Source organism: Astatotilapia calliptera, chromosome 14 (genome assembly GCF_964374335.1).
Source record: "Astatotilapia calliptera chromosome 14, fAstCal68.1, whole genome shotgun sequence".
NCBI classification, from domain to species: Eukaryota; Metazoa; Chordata; class Actinopteri; order Cichliformes; family Cichlidae; genus Astatotilapia; species Astatotilapia calliptera.
Window position 1 is genome coordinate 1257514 of NC_137435.1, and position 15834 is coordinate 1273347.

Sequence of the window (15834 nt, forward strand, 5' to 3'; positions counted from 1 at the left end):
TAGTAGTGGATTACTTCTCGAGATATGTCGAGATTGCTCAACTCAGTCCAACTCGTTCAGCCAATGTGATTGTGCATTTAAAGTCAATATTTGCACGCCATGGCATACCGGAAGTATTGATCACTGATAATGGGCCACAATTTGCATGTCAAGAAATGAGAGACTTTGCAAAGGACTACTGTTTTGAGCATGTTACCAGTAGTCCCAGGTACCCGCAGAGCAACGGCGAAGCGGAGAGAGGCGTCCAGACCGTCAAGAATCTCCTCAAAAAGGCTAGCGATCCATACAAGGCGTTGCTGGCATACAGAACAACAGCACTGGCAAATGGCTACAGCCCGGCTCAACTTCTCATGGGGCGCAGGCTTCGTACTACCTTGCCAATGCTTCCTGAAACCTTACAGCCCTGTCTGCCTGATTTTCAGCAGGTTAGTTGTTCGGAGAGAGAGAAACGGCTGAGAGAAACCGAAAGTTTTAACAAGAGACATAGAACAAGAGAACTGGATAAACTGTTGCCAGGACAACCAGTCTGGATCACGGATGCAAGAGCACAGGGCACAGTGACAGCAGTCCACCCGACTCCACGATCGTACGTCATCAGTGGGCCCCAAGGGACAATTAGAAGGAACCGCAGTCATCTTGTGCCGATCCCACAAACAGAGGCTCAAACCGAAGCCACACAGATTCAAGCTACTCCTACCGAGACAGTTTCTGAGCCAAGCGCACCCCATACACCAGGTGTGATTAGAACCCGGTCGGGTAGGGAGGTGATTAAACCGAAAAGACTTGATCTGTGACGCTGATTGTTTGAAAACGGAAAAGTGTGTTTCAAATGCTGAGTTGTGGTTTTGAGGGTAGCATGTTGAAGGGAAAAAATGTTTATTCTGTTACAGGAGGAAAAGAAAAAGTGTTTATGACAATACTGACTTTATGTTTCCTGAAATGTTGGGGTATGCCTGTATTGAAAAAACTATATGCAGTTATGTTTTGTTTGAAGAACAAAAGAATGTACCAGTCTGACTTCAGTAAGGGGGATGTGGTGTAATCTATATTGGTGAATATCATGCGCCACTAGGCGGCAGTACTTACCCTTCTAGACAGGAAGTGATGCTATGTTTTGATAGGGAGAGTAAGCTGGAAATAAAGATGGTGGTGTTCCACGTTATCGCCTAAACGAGGAGTTTTATTAAAAGAGCCCAACACAACAGTAATAAGTTACGTGTGTGATATTTATATGTGTGCTTTGTCTTTATTGTCTTTCCTCAGGAGAACAATCTCAAATAGATGAAGACCTGGTTACCATGGTGATTGAGGACTCCCAGCCATTTAGCATTGTGGAGGACAAAGGATTCAAAAGATTTGTTAAATCATTAAATCCTAGCTATGTTCTCCCCACTAAAGGTTATAAAAGCAGTGAAAATTTAGTTTTTACAGAATAAAATGTGAACAGGCAGGACTGAGGCTCAAAGCCTCAGTGTGTAGCTGTCCATACCTCAACGTTACAAAAGCACAACCACTGTCCACACCCCAACCACACCTCACCTCACAGTAAATGATCATTTCCATTTCAAGCATTTCCAAATAATCATTTCCCATACTGCCAGTATAAATATACACAGTATACTGCCATCACTACAATATACATGTTTTACACACTCCTTTTGTTGTTGACATTTACAGGCTGTGTGCAAAAGGCCACACTCTTCAAATTCATGCCAGCTATTATTTTTACATCCAGTAGGTGTCCTGCTAGAGCAAATGAAGCTTCAAGAAGCTTTGTGCTGGGATGAACCAACTGGAAGAAAAGCTTCAGAGCTTCAGAGCTTCAGTGCTTCAGTGCTTCAGTGCTTCAGTGCTTCAGTGCTTCAGTGCTTCAGTGCTTCAGTGCTTCAGTGCTTCAGTGCTTCAGTGCTTCAGTGCTTCAGTGCTTCATGGCGCTTCATCTGCCCATCACTACTGCTGTGTTGGTTCAAGGATCCATTTAAAACCCTGCAGGTCTGGAGTTGCCCACCCCTGGCTTAAATACACAGAGACCTAATCAGCGAATGGGAAACAGGAGGGAGGCACAGCTGGGAGAAATTAGGGCTAACGAGACAGGGGGAAGTAAAACTGAAAACAGTGACATAGGACTGGGACTATCAAAATAAAACAGGAGACAAATCACAAAGATGCAAACTTGACACTGAGAGACAGATTGAAAGAATATAACACATGGAAGACGGCGACTTAACCCTCATAATGTCCTCCTGATTTCCACACAGCTGTGGTCCTCAGGGGTCAAAGATGTCCCCATCTGGTTTGATTGATACTTAATTAATATTACTTTTAATTAAAACTTAATTCGAACATTTTGGCACTATTTCTTTATTCCGTTTCAAATGTAAGTCTGATGAAACCTCATTTAAATGCAATGTTTCTTTGTTTTTGGGTAAAAAATAAATTAAATGATCAGTTATTGTGATTCTCGTTTCACAACCAGAGTCGGCTGCTTTAACAGATGATCACAGACGGGTTTATGTCAAAGTTAATGTAGGAAGCTGCTTTTAAGCAGTCAGACTGGAATGATTCAGTAGTTTTCTTACCTAAATTAAAATACCCGAATCATAAATATATCAATACATCTCTCAGGATTTTCTGAGCTCCATGCCCAATAAATTCAATTTGATTGAATTTCAGATGCTTTTACTGGATCCACTCTCCCAGTTATAATCGAGAGGTGACGGGGTTTTCTCCAACGCTGCTCTGAGACCAGTCTTCCCTCTTTTAAAAATTCTTCCTCTTTGGAAATTTGAAGATCAACTGTCGTGTTCAAATTTTTACAGGAAAAATATCTGTTGTTTAAAAAGATTAAATCATGTTCGTATTATCCTACTACTGATTCAAACATCTACTTCAGGACATTTTGTTCAGACTCCCTTTGACCCAGAGATTTTACCATTATAACCATTATAAAGTGTGAGTCTGCGCTACTTGTATTTATAGTTTTTGCCCGTTGCTTGAACACATTTTGCAAAACTTTGCTCATTGTGCCAAAACTCTAAACACAAGTAAACATGACACAACACTGGGAAATATACCGTTCACATCTGTGCCAAACTGAAACTCTGCTGTCAAAACCTAAATGCAGGGAAGGAGCAGTACCTGCTAGATGAGAGCTTAACAAGCAGTTTCACTCCGTAGCAGGAAGAGGAGAGCTGGACACTCTTCTCTTCGCTCCCTACCAGGAAGAGGGGCCGCGTCCTTCAGAATCACACACACAGATACACCTGCATACGCACTAACATTCCTCCGTCTATGAACAGACGTATTCACTGCTGTATTATTTTTGTATATAAAGACTAGTGCAAGAACAGAGCGCTGATCACAGGGCCCCCACTCTCGTGTGAGCGCTCTGTGACTGCCCTTGCATGTAAAACCTGCAGCGTGTGTGTGTGTCTTCACTCTTAGACTCTCAGCTGAACAGTGTCATTTAGAATAAATCTCTTGACAATACTGTAAACACAAAAAATCATGACAATTGTGCATACGTGGGCTCATGGATCCCACCGTCTGTTGGGGTCTGGCCACAGGACCTCATCGACATCGCAAGCAGTGTCTTCTCCCGCTGGGCACCGGGGAAAATATCCTCTTGCATGTCGAAACCATCCATGGATTGCTGTCACCTGACTGTTGCCGCAGGCCTGTTCCATTGCCTGCAGAAGAGGCATGCGGGCATGTGGTCATATACACGCCGTCTCCAAGCCGAACAAATTCCTCTATAGGGTTTACAGTTTCTTCTGATTGCTTAAGCACATTTTTTGTAACTATTGGCTAATTTTGCAAAACTCTTCACACAAATAAGAAAACCTGTCACCCAATCATCAAAACATTGTAGTTCTCTTGCAAAAGCAAACACAGCTAGATTAACTCTTCACACCTTCGTAAAAATGGTGTTTCCGTATCAAACAGTACACACAAGCCATCATCTACTAAGCACACAATGCGCCAACTGCACACTGATGGTATGAATACAAAACACATCTGGCTTTTGCTTTCTCTGTGCACAAGGTAGGCTATGTCAGTTTGAGCTCATACTTCTGTCATAGATCCATAAGCATAGAGGGATCCAAACTTCAAGTACTGCTGTTTATTCAAACACATCAAAACAAACACAAGTGTTTATTTCCAAGTATAGGATTATTTGCAATCGCCATAATGACTATATGGGTTACTTGGTCTGCAGTGAACATGCTTCCTCTGCCCCAGCATCTGGTCATCTAGCAATTCTGTAAAGTAACAATTTCAGTATTTTTACATCAATGGTATTGGTGTGTTTCTCATTGGCATATGGCAGTGCTACAGATCTTTGTGCGAAGTGACTGTACTAACCGATTCTCATTTCAAGATGTCCTTATGATGCTTGCTACAGTGTAGCGGCTCGAGTTAGGCTGGACCCGTTGGCCAGCTACCCTCAGGGTCATTCCACGGTTGATGACATGGTCCACTATTGTAGCTCTGATGTCATCAGCAATTCTATTTCTTACTCTTCCTACCCTTCCTCTCCCCCCTCCTCGTCTTCCTCTTGCTCCTCCTTGTCCTTGTCGTCCTCTTCATCCTACTTCTTCACCTCCACGTCCTCTTCCTCGGCCTCCTCTACTTCTCACTCTTTCTGCTCCCTCCATTGTACTCCGCACACACAGCTTACCTGTATTATAGTGCTTAGGCTGATTGCAAAGTGAACGAATTATCTAAAAAAGTTTTCACATGTGAAAGTGTGCCAGACAGTTGGCAAATTAGTGTTAATGATAGCCATACATGTGTATACTTTTGCTAGGAGTGTGTTGGAAATTTGGTAATTGAGTGTTGTGCAGTGAATTGTGCCTACAGTTTTGCAAAGTGTGTGTTACAAAATTGCAAACTGAGTGCAAAGCAGTTTTTGTGCTTTTAGTTTTGCAAACTCAGTGAGTGGTTTTGCTATAAGTCTGAATAGTTTTAGAGATTGTGCTACAGGAATCACAGTTAGGGTTTGAGCATTCAGAAAAAACTGTAAAAATGGTGAGTAAGGGGGCAAGTATACCACTTCAAGTTGGCTGTGGTTGGAGAACCAGGCCTGGACCAGAGCAGCCCGATGGAAACTGACATGATCCCATATCACCACAAACCTGGGCTGATCTGCTCTGTTCTGTACAACTATATCATGGAGAGCATCTAGAAATGTGAGTATATGTTGGCTATTGTATGGACCTAGTTTTGCATGATGCTGCAGAAACAATGTGATGTTTCCCCCGCGCTGCCCTGGGACGTGCACAATTGCCCTTTGGCCAGTTACATTACGACCCCGTCATCTTGTTTTGCTCAGGTCGAATCCAGCTTCATCAATGAAAATGAATTCATGAGGCTGTGCAGCTCCATCCATGGCCGAGATTCTCTGTAAAACAAAGAGAACATATTACTGCACTACAACGCTACACATACAGAACCCTCACCCATCACACAGGTACCTGTGTAGCTCTCAGGATGGATCCATGTAGTACTGAGTTTTCCCAAGATGCGTGTGATGGTGGTGATGCTCACATGGTTTATGTTGTTGAACACTCGCCTGTCTGCAAGTATTTGCTTTCGTAGCTGGTGGAGACGGATGGCATTGTCTGCCCTCACTAGGTCCACAACGGCGAGTTCCTGCTGTTGTGTGAACAGGCGTTGGCGTCCTGCCCCAGAAGGTCTTCGAGTCATTCTAGAGAAATACAACCACATGCTGTCATGGCTTTGCTTACTTTACTGTATATACTGTATCATCCACTGTACAACACTGTACTTCAAAATAAGTAATCATGCTATGTTTCACAGAAACTACCACTTTGGCTGCAAAAGCAGCATTAGCACCCTGCAGTACCCTGCACACTTGATATGGTGATATACTGTAGAACAGTACTATGAAACCATCTGAGTAGAGCAGAAGGCAGAGAGGTGAAGACAGACCTGCTTTCTAGTCTGAATGTTCTTATTGCAGATGCCACTGTGAAGCAGCTTCGATGTGGGTGGACTCTCTGCCCAGCTTCCCTCATAGTCAGGCCGTGGTTGATGACATGGTCCACCAAAGTTGCTCTTATATCATCAGAAATATGGGTCCGTGCATGGCCTCTTCGGCCTCCTCCTCCTCCTCCTCCTCCTCCTCCTCCTCCTCCTCCTCCTCTACCTCTACCTCTACCTCTTCCTCTTCCTCTTCCTCTTCCTCTTGCTCTCCCTCCATCCATGCTTGCAAAGTTCTTCAATTGACTAAACTGAGGGCTTTTTGTAGTTGGCTAATTGGTGTTCGGTTTTGCAAGTAAGTGCCTTCAGGTGTGTATTGAGTGGTTGCAATTACCTGATGTGTTTTGTATTTTGGATACATGTGTTTTCCAAATGGCACTCATTTTGTGAACGAAAATTCATTTTGTGAACGAAGTGGAGCGCTTTTGTTTAAGGTAGGGGTACATGTGTTTGAGGGATGGTAACAAAAGCTTCAAGTTGTGTTACTTTAGTCTAAGCATGGCTTTATAGTGTTCAAGCAACGGGCAACAACTGTAAGGGGCTGTTTGTCTCTGTGTATATATATATATGCACGTTTTGTAATAGTTTTTTTTTTTTACCTCATTTATTTTACTTCTTTCTTTTGCTGACACTTGATGTCTTTTAAGTTTGCGATATAAATAAAGCTGACTTAACTTGATTGTATTCATTTATCGCCAAATAACAGCATCCATCACCAGGTACTTTATATTGTAAGGAAGAGACCAAACAACCCCAACAATCATATGACCCCCTATGAGCAGCACTTTGGCGACAGTGGGAAGGAAAAACTCCCTTTTAACAGGAAAAAACCTCCAGCAGAACCAGGCTCAGGGAGGGGCGGGGCCATCTGCTGTGATTGGTTGGGGTGAGAGAAGGAAGACAGGATAAAGACATGCTGTGGAAGAGAGACAGAGGTTAATAACAGATATGATTCAATGCAGAGAGGTCTGTTAACACCCAGTTCCACGTTTTCTCTGGTTCCCTCCCCAATCAGACCAGGAGTGACATGTTGAGCCGCACGTTCTCCTTGAATTGCTGGCTGTCTGAGTGGTGTCCAAAAAAACCCATTGACATGTGAGGAAGAGCTTTTTGTGCAGTTAACATAATGATAGGCAGCAGCTGTAACTCAGTGTGTGTTTTCACGTACAGCAGAAACGATGAGAGGAAGCTGCCAGCATGAATCTGATAAGACCCGCTCGGTCCATCCTGTTCGTCATGGAAACACAACCACACATCTCTCACCTCTAACGCGCAGCTGTTTTATATCAGATCAAAGTTTGCCGCTTCATTTTCCAGAAATGCAAACATCAAGAACACAAAGTCCCAACTTCAACTTTAATGGAGAAAAACGTTTTATAAAGTGAAGAATAAAGCCTCGACCCTCTGAACCTGCAGGACGCAGGTTATACCTCACTGACAGACGCCCACATCTGCTGCACATCTGGTAATGACATGTAGCAAAGACCATGAAGCTGAGCACCAGGGTGCCGTGTGATAAACATGCATGAAAGTCTGCGCCAGTGTCCAAAGCCCCCACGGAGAGCCAGTCAGCACGTCCCAGTCCCACAGACATAGTAAGGGCACCCAGAGAGAAGGGCCTGGCACACCGCAGAAGCCAAGGCACAACGAACCAACCCGAATCCCAAGCAGGGCACTGACCAACACAACCCAGATGCCACAGGTGACCCCAAAGGTGCAAGATAACCAGCCTCAACTAGTCTCTCACTTTCAGACCCCCACCAATCCCGAAAGCAAGAGGCAACCACCCCAAGCCCTGTCTGAGAAACTAACACGAATTAACAAGAGGAAAACATTCAAGATGACTGTGAATCTTCTCTGCAGTGGACGTCCCAGCAAATTTACCCCAGGATCAGGTGACCAGTGCTCAGAGATGAGGGCACCATCAAAGCCTCTGCAGGCTTCAGTGTCCACGCTTAAAACAGGCTGGATGAATATGGAATAAAACCGCCGTTGACGCAGTTTCTCTGGGTGTCCGTGGCACTTCAACAGAGCTGGATTTTCACTCAGGCTAACAGATGATGAGTCCCTCAGATGTTCGTATTTGACACCGAGGCAGAAATAACCGAGCTTACAGATAGAAATATAGTTTTTAAACTGAAAGATGGTTCTCTGCGTAACCAAAACTGCCAAATAGAGTGTGGGGTCTTACAGAGACGCTGCTGACTCTGAGAGCGTCCGACTGTGAACAAAGCAAAACACAAAGCGCTTCAAGTTTTTACTTGCAAGGGGAGCCCGGACAGGGTCTTCGATTCGTAAGCTCTGATCTCAGCCAACTCTGTACTCAAGCCTCCCCTCACAGCAGTTACACATACATCTCATTAGTCATATGACAGTTCATGCACTCACATGTAAGTGTGTGTGTACGTGTGCGTGTGCGTGTGTGTGTGCGTGTGTGTGACATTTCCTGCTACACCATACATGGCGCAACCTTTCAACCAACCAGGTGTAAAAACAAAGGTTTTCGTGCTAAATCTAAAAGCCAAACGCTTGCAATGGAAAACGACTAAAAGCTGAAAACAAATCTGCTCATCTTGGCCTCCCTGCACAATGACAACCATATTAATCCACAATTGTCTAACATAGAGAGAGAGGAGTGAAGCTCCCCCTCTTCCTGTTGCAGATATACGGCGAGCACGGCACATGTGACGATCAGATCAAAGACACGTTGGCCTGGACATGGATCACCTGTTGCTGCTGCTGCTGCTGTGGAGCTCAGGTAGGACTCGGCTTTAACAACACGAGATGCAGTAAATATTTAGATTTACTGATTAAAGCTTCCTCTTTAATGCTTTGAGAAAAATGTGAATGCATATGTTAACGTCCAGGTTTAGAGGTAGTTGTTATCCTGAGCTATTCTGGACAACCCACATAAAGAAGATGCACAGTGCTGCGTGGGTTCCCTCCCTTCCTCCCACAGTCCACAGACATGCAGTTAGTGGGGTTAGGTTAATGGGTGATTCTAAATTGCCTATCGGTGTGAATGTGAGTGCGAACAGTTGTCTGTCTCTCTGTGTTAGCCCTGCGCCAGGCTGGTGACCTGTCCAGGATGTACCCCGCCTCTTGCCCTATGGTAGCTGGGATAGGCTCCACCCCCGCATTGACCCTGAACTGGATAAATGACAGAGTATGGATGGATGGAAGATGTTCAGTTAAATCTGTTAAAAGATGGGCTGTGAGCTTTATTTAGAGCGTAAATGAAAATCACATCGAAGGAAAGAAAAAGAGAAAACGCCCAAGTTTAAAACAGTCAACACATCATCAACTTTTAATTCTTCAAGCTCGAAACCACACAGTAGTTTGAAATCCTGCACACACTCTGACAGGATACTCCCACTCAAATAAAAGACCAGTGTTTACGTCACTGAACTCAAGTCTCTCCAGTCTACGTGCTGCCTCACTATTCAACAAAAACACGAAGTGAAAACACAAATGCTAAGATGAACGGAGTGGACACAGAAAAGATTCAAGTTTATTTATACAGCTCTAAATCACAACAACAGTCGCCTCAAGGCGCTTCATATTGTAAGGTCAACCCTACAATAACACACACAGAGAAACCCAGCAATCACATCACCCCCTATGAGCAGCACTTTGGCAACAGTGGGAAGGAAAAACTCCCTTTTAACAGGAAGAAACCTCCGGCAGAACCAGGCTCAGGGAGGGGCGGGGCCATCTGCTGCGACCGGTTGGGGTGAGAGAAGGAAGACGGGATAAAGACATGCTGTGGAAGAGAGACAGAGGTTAATAACAGATATGATTCAGTGCAGAGAGCGTAACAACCCTTTTGGGTTATAGCACCACTAGGGGGGGTTGCCCTACTATTGTAGTAGTTGTTGGAGTCTCCTAGTGGGTGTGGTGTTGTTAGCGGCAGCCATTCCATGCTGCTCATGTTCCAGTCTCCGAGGAAACACCTTACTGTTGTAACGGCCTGGCGCCGAACCCCGCACATGTATGTACGGACAGAGTAGAGCCGTGGAGATCTGGCTTGTATGGTCTTATGTTGCTGATAATGAATAAAGGTCTGTTGTTTGATTTAACCGACTGGCTTCGGGTTATTCAGCTAACCCCCACACCACACGCTTGCTGGACCTGCTAGTCGCTCCTTCCTCGCCAGACTGCTGTTACAAGAGGTCTGTTAACACATAGTGAGTGAGAAAGGTGACTGGAAAGGAAAAACTCAATGCATCATGGGAATCCCCGGCAGCCTACGTCTATTGCAGCATCACTAAGGGAGGATTCAGGGTCACCTGGTCCAGCCCTAACTATATGCTTTAGCAAAAAGGAAAGTTTGAAGCCTCATCTTGAAAGTAGAGATAGTGTCTGTCTCCTGAATCCAAACTGGAAGCTGGTTCCACAGAAGAGGGGCCTGAAAACTGAAGGCTCTGCCTCCCATTCTACTTTTAAATACTCTAGGAACAACAAGTAGGCCTGCAGAGCGAGAGCGAAGAGCTCTAATAGGGTGATATGGTACTACAAGGTCATTAAGATAAGATGGGGCCTGATTATTTAAGTATGTGAGGAGCACCAAACTAAATGTAAGAAAAAACTCGAGGTGTGAGAACGTCTCATGACACTTCCTTTCTGTGCTGTGGGCATGTTTACCTTGTGTGGTTAGCTTGTGCATCACTGCCAAAGATGTGTTTCTGTGAGTGAGAATGTGCCGGAGGTTTCAGCGAGAGCTGCAGACTGTGTCTACATCACGCTCTCGTTGATTACGTGAGATGATTTATGAGTCCTTTTTTGTCTAACGGTTAAAATTTTATTTGTGAAGAAGTTTCCACATTTTTCTTATATAGTTCATAGACATGGGTGGCTGGAATGTATAACAAGTATAATAAAAACATAACTTTAAAGGCACAGCATTTGTTAGACCCTCCCTCCCCTTGCATAGAAGCTGGATCCTTCTCCCTGGCAGCTACTCGGTGCTTGCTCGGATGTTTAGGGGGTTTTCGCTGTAAAAAGAAGTTTTCTTCCCACGCAGGGAACAGCGGACGCTAATGTTTGTGTCACTTTTACAGGGTCAAACTCAAAGTAATGTGAGTACTTCCAAGCTTTAAACGCTGCACAGCCGTACTCTTATGGAATCAGAACGATGCCACCTTGAAACGAAACCGAAAAATGGATTGAAACCGAAAAAAAATATTGTAACTGAAATAAATGTACTGAAAAATCTTGGATTGAAACCGAAAAAAAAATTGATAGTGAAAAACAATTAATTGAAACTGTAATTTTTTTGTTTTCGCTTACAATTTTTTTTTTTCGGTTTCAAACCATTTTTCAGTTTCACTCTGCTGGCACTGTTTTGGCGTCCGGGGCGCGCTGGGGGGGGGCGCGCTGGGGGGGGGCGCGCTGGGGCGGGGTTTCCGGCCCGCATGTATTTGCATATATTATAGAGGCCACTAGTGCTGACCAAGCTGCCATCTTTCTCTCTTCCCGTCTTTCAATGGCTGCTTCAATTTCAGCTTGAACCTCCAAACCGCAAGTAAGTAATCATTTTTTGTCATCTTTTCTTGCTGTCCCACTGGGCTGGACATTAGTTTAGTTTTTTTAGCTACATCTGGTGAAGTTGTGGTAAAATGCTGGTATTAGCCTATTCGTCGTAGCAAGCTAGCCTGAAGCTAATATTTGCTAAATTTAGGGACACCCGTGTCTCTTCAGGAGTTGGAGGCCGGTGTTCTAGGAGCGGATCTCAGGATCTCAACAGGCAGTGTTGGGCAGTAACATAATACATGCACCGGCGTTACGTATTTAAAATACAAAAATATGAGTAAATGTATCCGTTACAATTACTGTTCAATAGGTGATATTGAGAATACAGTTACTTTGTTGAAATAAATGGATTACATGGCGGTGTTTTCCTGTTTCATATGTTAGGCTATGGTCTCTCTATTTTTTGGTAATTCCACGCCGGTGGAAACCCAAACAAAACACACAATAAGAGCCTCTAAAAATTATTATACAAAAATTATTTAATATGAAGGCAACAGCAGAGTGTTACAGGCATCGCCCTAAACAATGTAGCATCATGGGCAGTGTAGTCCGTGCTGCAGGGAGAATGGACTGCCATACCCGTTATGTGTCTGTGAGCGAGGAGGGAGAGAAAGGAGCTGTCACGGAGCAGAAACGGGAGCTGGAAGCATGTAAATATAATAATAACCACTAAAGCCAAAAAGAGAGCCTGACGAGCCCAGCTGTAAGTAAGCTGTTAAGACTCGACTGTACACCGTGTTCGTGTTTTCCTCTGAAACAATAAGCAGCCTTTCAACGCCTCTCTCTGTCGCTAGCAAACTTGACCCAGACAACAAAGTAAAGCTAGTTTTCAGCTATGAGCCCGACACGAACCGGACGTATTAGTCAGAGGTCCCTTTACTACGGCTCAGAGCTGCTGACCTGTTTTATATACGCGAGGAATAGTTTTCTACACGAGATCACTGCAAAAAGTGCAGCCTTACCTAATGTCCACCTACTGTTACTCATTTATATTAAGATTTAAACATCTAGTTGGTGTTGGTGTGGCGAGTAGCCTTCAGTAATAGTAATAAATCACACAGCAGTAGTACATTCATGTAGTTGTAAAGTATTCAGAATACATTACTTCTATAATCTTTGGTGGAATACATTTTAAAATTAACCTTCCCAACACTGTCAACAGGTTAGCACCTCATACCACAGTGCATCAAAGCAGTCTCATGAGCGCTGGGAAGGAGGAGCCCAGAGCCCAAAACAGACAGTGCAGGAGATGACAAGGTTAGTAATTGTATGGTGAAAATTATACTTTATCTTGATTGGCAAAAGAAAAGTAAATACAAAATCTGCTTCTCACATATAGGTCATTTCCAAAACTTCAATTTCTTTCATTACAGCTGTCCTGTGCCAGAAGTTCTGTTGACCCACAGTGAGAGGCATCATTTCAGAAACACCAGGAAGACTGAAACTCATCGCCGGGATCAAGCAGGGCTCGTGATCTTCACCAGCAGCTCCCTCACAAGAAGGATAAACCCAGCATTTCATGAACACTGATGGAGACCTTTGTTTTGTGTAATGTTAGAAGTACTCAGATAATCCTCAGAGGGTCTGGACTTTTACATAATAGAATAGAATAGAATTCAACTTTGTTGTCATTGCACAGGTACAGGGCAACGAAATGCAGTTTGCATCCATCCAGAAGTGCTTTAGCCATGATATAGATATATTACAATATATATTAGCAATAGTATAGATATGTAAGTATATTACAGAAATGGGTCTATTATGGTATGTTATAATGTACACGGTATGAAGTATGTTGTGAATATTCTATAACTATAAGTATGTACAGGCTGTAGTGAGTACAAACTATGTACAGGATATAAATATGAGAAACTACAGAAATCTGAGATATACAGTTATACAGAAATGTGAACTATGCAAATTATAAACAGTTGTAGGATTAAAAATCATCATATGTACAGAATGATTATTTACACAGAACTATACAGTAGTGCAGGTAAGTAATAGCTATAAGCTATAGTAATAGCTTTAAGTCCTGTAGAAAGTTAAATATATGTTGTGCTCTCTGGTATGAATGACTCTGAACTACTTTATGATAAATAACACTATTGTCAAAAACAGTGAAAGAATTCCAGATCACAAGTTTTTAGTTCAAATACAAGTAACAACCTTTGAGTTTAATCAGGTTTTATTTAATTGTGTCAGAGAAAACATCACGTGCTCTTCATGTAGCTGAGTACATTCAGTGTTTAAAACAGAAGCTGTGCAGGTCTGAGATCAGCAGTTTTCTGAAACACCAAACTGAGGTCCTGTTAATGCTGATGTATAGTGACACAGTTACAGGGGTGATTAATCCTTTTGACTTTTTGTCTTTAAATTTATCAATAAAACAGCTGCAGCTTTCACTGACAGCACATGTGGTACTTTAACCTTTGTACTGTTTTCTTCAGTTAATTTTGGAGTTACTACAAAGATTGAAGATATAGGATGATCTGTGTGCTGTCACTGGGTGGTGCTGAGGTCTGAATCTGAGGACGGCTCCTGTAATCACAAACAGAATCATCACAAACTGAAATATAAAGTTTATCTCAAATCTGAAATAGAGCTGATCCTTCTCCGGCCTCACACACTCGGGATCTGAAGTTGTTCAGTCTACAGTTCTGCCGACAGCTGTTTATTTTTTATTTGTTTTAAAGGCTTTACTAACACATTTTCTAATATCATGTTTACCTTTGAGTTGTTGATGCTTTATAAATGGACATCTGCAAAGATGAGATGATGGAGCAGGTTTCAGTCGAGGTTCAGTCTGCTGCTGCATCCTGGTCACAACCTACAGAGGTGTTATCAGCTCAGTATTGAACAAGAAATATTAACGTTTCAAATTATTTGTCCTAAAGGATGCAAGCTGTACAGAGTACTGCACATGTGACTTTGTGAACATAATTCATTAAAAATAATTTGGACAGTTTTTTAACCTGAATATTTGTAACAAACAGTAAAAAAAAAAAACAAAAGCTAAAAAAAAATAATCAGGGGAAAATGTAACATTTTAAGTTAAGCTGACAAGCGGAAGTAGTTGGTTTCAGTACATAAGTATCGGGCTTTGCTATTTAATCCGTAGCTATTGACTAATGAGGGGAATTTAAAAGTTGGCGTTAATGTCCTTCCACATGTGGAAAGCGACAGAAAACATGCTGCTGTTTGCACATATTTAATAATCAGCTCTGCACAGGAGCAGAAGCAGAGTCCAGCCCGTTGCTCTTACAGTATAATACTCATAATAAAAGTACCGTGGTTAGTCACTGAGCAGCCCGGTGCGTTTCTCTTGATTTCTTTAGTCAGGGTAAATTCATTCACCTGCACGGGGTAGCTAAACGAACTTTACAAAACATGTTTCCCCGACTGCCTAGTGCTCATTTTAGCTAGCTAGGTCCTTAGGTAGCTAGCTAAGGACCTAAATTACGGATTAGCTTACAAACACATTTAACTTACCAAAAATAATGCGGTGGGGCCTCAGGTCCTCCTGTCCGGTAGTCCAATTTACTGAAGAACACCTCAGGCTGTCACTTTGAAATAGTCGGTAATGTAAACGCTGGACCTCTCGGCATCTGCCATTCCCGAACAGACACGTGCGAGTTTGTCCGTGACCGCAGCCGCGTCGTCAGTGTTTTCTCCAGTCATTGGTCAGCATTATAATATATGCAAATACATGCGGGTCGGAATCCCCGCCCCCCAGCGCGCCCCCGTACACCAAAACAGTGCCAGCAGAGTGAAACCGAAAAGTGGATTGAAACCGAAAACAAAAAAAAATTGTAAGCGAAAACAAAAAAATTACAGTTTCAATTAATTGTTTTTCACTATCAATTTTTTTTTTCGGTTTCAATACAAGATTTTTCAGTACATTTATTTCAGTTACAATATTTTTTTTCGGTTTCAATCCATTTTTCGGTTTCGTTTCAAGGTGGCATCGTTCTGATTCCATATACTCTCTCCATCGCTCCATATTATCCATTGTTGATCACGGTTTAGTAACGCAGTAACGCAGCGTGCTTATGCGAAAGTAACAGTAATCTAATTACTTGTTTGCAATAGTAATCCCTTACATTGCTCATTACTTCAAAAAAGTAATCGGATTACAGTAACGCATTACTTTTATCAATGGCTCTTCTCTGATTTTCTCCTCAGGAATCAGTGAGAGAAATCAGAGTTCAGCAGGTAAACGGAGTCAAAGAGAAATAAATAATCACAAACGCAGAATCAGCAGCAACGTTTGACCTTTTTCTGTACTCTGCTTCC

The 15834-nt window shown here is 42.9% G+C and overlaps 2 long non-coding RNA genes across 2 annotated transcripts; one reads left to right on the plus strand and one right to left on the minus strand.

Annotated features, from left to right (window-relative positions):
- The first annotated feature begins 11379 nt into the window (after positions 1 to 11379).
- Positions 11380 to 13967, plus strand: LOC113036852 (uncharacterized). The gene is made up of 3 exons (XR_003274512.2): positions 11380 to 11530; positions 12701 to 12795; positions 12912 to 13967. It is a non-coding gene; the product is annotated as an uncharacterized LOC113036852 (long non-coding RNA).
- Positions 13945 to 15355, minus strand: LOC113036748 (uncharacterized). The gene is made up of 3 exons (XR_003274495.2): positions 15031 to 15355; positions 14269 to 14357; positions 13945 to 14079 (listed from the first exon to the last, which is right to left on the minus strand). It is a non-coding gene; the product is annotated as an uncharacterized LOC113036748 (long non-coding RNA).
- Between the last annotated feature and the right edge of the window lie 479 nt (positions 15356 to 15834).